Here is a 4,242-nt window from a genome sequence, read left to right on the forward strand (position 1 = left end):
CTTTAAATTTATTGTGGGAGAAAATAAACAAATTATTATTATTATTATTATTATTATTATTATTATAATTCGCAAAATTGAGCCGGAAGGGCTGAATGTTAACGCCACCGGGTTGTCTTTTGCTTTACAGTTAGCCTGCTGTCCTAATATTGAGGTACCTACCCAAATAATTAAAGATAATTTTTAGTTGTTGGAATTAGTATTACGATATTAATTAACATTACATTTCATGGTGAATATGTATAAAGTGTTGTAGCAGTGAATGAAAATACAAAATTACAACAGTTACAAAACATTGTGATGATCTTACCTCGCTGACCTGCTGAATGATGAATAATTAAGCAGCGTGAAGTACATTAACAATTGTTTACAAAGTGCACAAAACATGTGGCGCAAAATATATTAGCAAAATTCATTAAAAGCACATTCTCATTGTGAGCATTTGTACAATGGATAGTAATTAAGTTTCAAAGCAGTAACAGAGGAGTTTATGCCAGCCTTCCTAGTTAGTGTAAAATCACTTAAAGTAAAATCCATTTCACTAAGTTATAGTTATGTAGTAGGGAGAATGTTACAATAAACAAAGCAAAAGAAATGACGATTTTTTTGTGCTGTGGTCGGGTCGATTATAACATTTTGTTGTTAATTAAAATAAAACGTTTAATATGAATGCCTCTGGTCTGAACGCATGTTAAGCTGAAAATTTACGATACCTGTTGGTTGGCGTGTTCAGGGCGCGCAGTCATCAACTGTTGCTGCATTAAATGCTGCTGAGAATGGTGACCCTGTGCAAGAAATGTAACCTTAATATGAACATTGACGAAGAAATAATTATTAATGTCATACACTTCACGGTAATCGTCTACATACACGCTTCTAATGCATGTTTTTTAAGAGATGACATGGCATCGGAATGTCATTTATAGGCCGAATAGTGAAATTTGATCCAGATTCGGAATTCAAAAACTAATTTGTCCAAAATTGGAAGTCAAACAAAAATGTTAACATTCCAAAAAGTAGCATGTCACACTTCAGTCTAAGAGGACGGACAAAAATAAAGGAAACTTTAGTACAAATATGAAAGTCTGTTGACAATTAATATCTTATCCCTTATAATACAAGAAGACACTTGAAAGTTTGAGCACGTAATAAAAACGTCAAAGCTACTATGGATATGAATAATCATATCGGAAGAATGGCATAATGAAATTACGTCAAACATGTTTATCACTCCATTAGATACAGAAAAATGTAACCTTACATCGTCTCCAATGTAGGTTATATTTTTTTAGATACAGAAAAATGTAACGCTTCATCCTCTCCAGGTTATATTTTTTTAATCTAATGGAGCAATAAACATGTTTGACCTAATTCCACTAATGCCATTCTTTCATGAGGAGAGCGATATCAAGCTACTTGTGCAAGATGTCTGTGAAGTTGACGCTAAATCCAAAACAGGCTTATTTTATCTAACAAAACAAGCAACTTATGTCTAAAAGAAAAACTCAACTATACATGGAGTATGAAGATTAATTTATTGTGAGCCAGCTATACTTTTATGCAAATGTTCAAAAGGTTCTCGTCATCCAGTATTTTCGTCAACATCCTAAACACCCTGAATAGAATGATACAACTCATTACGCGGAGTAATCTACATGCATAAGATATACTGAAGTCATGCATAAATTTAAAGAATATAAATCTTACAGGAAAATGTTCTCTATGGCCTAATAAATAGAATAAAAAATAAAAAGGTTATACTAATGAAAACCTCTCTAAGTAATGACTCAAGGAAATCTTTGTTTTACGTAGATAGAACTACATTGTGTCAAGGTTAGTATATGAACATTGGACACATTGTACATACATGTCCATGAGTAGACTAATGTATGCTATGCTACTCAATGAATGCTTTGTTAAAGCATGTTCATATTTCTAGATACCTTCCATTAAAAGTTAATCAAGTTTATAGTAATGCACATTAATTGAAAATTATGTAACTTGTTGTAATTACGTTTACTGAATGACAGGATTCACTACCATGATATTCAATGATTTTTTGTGAAATCACTCCACTAGTTTGTTACAATTATTAATACAAAGATCGAACACTTAGAAAAAATTCCTTAAATTTCTGGTGCTTGCTGGTTGATTTCGTGACTTAGTTGACATAGCGTCTGTAACGGTTTGCTAGAACACGTTAGTTCGAATCCAGCCGAATCTAAGGATTTTTTTTAAGTGTTCAATCTTTGTATTAACAATTATATAATTTAACAAGTTATATATACTAACAAGTAATGTAACGATTTCAATAATATTTATACAGAGCTGTAGGTTCTAAAACTATAATAAAATACTAATTAGTCTAAACTACTCATTCCATTCCAAAAAATCTTACTGCTTTAGCATCACAGACTATAATGAAGAATGTAAAAAACGGTCCACAAAAGTTTAAAAGATATGTAATTATCCTATACAGCAAGGGCCATCATTCGTGCTAGTAATCAGAGTGTTACCATGTGATTTACCATATCAATGTTATGGTGTTGTACAAATTCGACCCGATTGTTGGGTACCTGCTGGTGCGTGGGCGGGTTGGTGTTCACTGTGACCTGTGTGGTGCCACTGGTGCCCTGTTGCGCCGAAAGGTCTTGCTGTGGGTTGTGTGCTACTAAAGCTTCTGAAAAGACAATATATTATGAATGCTACGAAGATGAATAGATACACAAAAGAGAACCTTTAAAGAAAGTGGACAACCACCTTTTTTAAAAGAATAAAGAGTTCAATGTCGTACGTAGTACAAAATGGAAACAAATTTTAAAGTATATAAATGAGGCTACCTGCACAAAAGTGGTGTAAACCACATATTTTTACAATATTAATTCAAATTATACTAAAGCACATAAATATTATTAATATATGTATATTTGGATGCCCTTATCATGGTATAAAAAATAATAATTATAATATTTGGCTAATTTTAAAACTCATCATCTTCGATAAGCATTTCATAGGGTTACATCAATTTTATTTTTCAATTTTCAATTTCATCAAAATTATTTGTTTGATTCATTTTATAAACATTTCCCCTCAAATATTTTCAATGCAAATCATAGAATAATGAAAATAACTTAATTAGCAGACTGCCACACCAATTACCTAGTATGACTGTTCTCAAACTAGTTTATTCCCAACAACAGTGGAGCACTATTCAGAACACCCGGATGAGAAGAAATTTAGAAAAACTTGTTTTCCAATTGCTTTATCGGTTACTATCTGCTTCCACATCTAACACCCAGTGTTAATTACTGGCCCATCAACCAGTGGCCCACTGAGGTCGATAGTAATCGATTAAATTATAGGTTTACGGTATACGAGTGTGAACTAGTTTCTGAGCTGTCTTTAATTTTAGTTCTTGAGGTTTTTTAACATCAAAGTTAAGACTGGTTTTAGTTGTAAGGGTGTCAGGTCTTACAGCAGAGTCCTGAGATATAGAGCAGAATCCTTATAACGTCTTAAAATACAGTGTAGAATTATTAAACCAGTAGCATTGTTTCTATTGTAATAATGAATTTTTGGAAGCTGAATTAAAACAATCCAAAAATGTAATAAGATTCTTTTCCGACATTTAATAAGACCAATGATATGTAGTTTTTTTCCTATTCTGTACGTTGAATTTTACAAGAGTGTGTAAAATTCAGTGATACACTCAGCCACAAGTTAACTATTACAGGATATCACTATTTTATTTTGCAAATTTAATTAATATAAAGTCCAACTTTCAACAAGGAAATTAAGATTAGGCTTAAGTTACCATGTGTTTGTCCAGTTTGGGTGGCAATAATTTGAGAGACCGGAATCTGCTGGGCTCCAGCTGCGGAGACCGCCACTTGCTGCTGTCCAGTATGATGACCCAATATTATGTTTGGATCACCATTCAATATGCTGGCATGGGCTTGGCCCAAATCCTGAAATAACTTTATTTATGTATTTCGAAGTAGGGTTCGAAGTAGTATGAGAGCAGCCTTCTAAGTCATCATTTAAGAAACTTACAAACAATCAAAATCTGAAATACCATTCGTTGTTTCTTGAAGTCGTAGCCATATATAAAAAGGCACAACTATGCGTACTTTAAACAGCAGTTGTGTCTTTTTACGTTCCGAGGGCAGTATATTCAACTGCTTTTTCTGATGTTTGGAATAGACTGCTTTATTTTTGATTTCCAAATACTAAAGAAATCAA

The 4,242-nt window shown here is 32.6% G+C and overlaps 1 long non-coding RNA gene across 1 annotated transcript; it reads right to left on the reverse strand.

Annotated features, from left to right (window-relative positions):
- Positions 1-310: 310 nt before the first annotated feature.
- Positions 311-3,991, reverse strand: LOC113238515. Its single transcript, XR_003311106.1, has 4 exons — positions 3,815-3,991; positions 2,529-2,680; positions 714-785; positions 311-322 (listed from the first exon to the last, which is right to left on the reverse strand). It is a non-coding gene; the product is annotated as an uncharacterized LOC113238515 (long non-coding RNA).
- Between the last annotated feature and the right edge of the window lie 251 nt (positions 3,992-4,242).

This window comes from Hyposmocoma kahamanoa, unplaced genomic scaffold (genome assembly GCF_003589595.1).
Source record: "Hyposmocoma kahamanoa isolate Upper Pololo Valley unplaced genomic scaffold, ASM358959v1 96331, whole genome shotgun sequence".
Lineage (NCBI taxonomy): Eukaryota > Metazoa > Arthropoda > Insecta > Lepidoptera > Cosmopterigidae > Hyposmocoma > Hyposmocoma kahamanoa.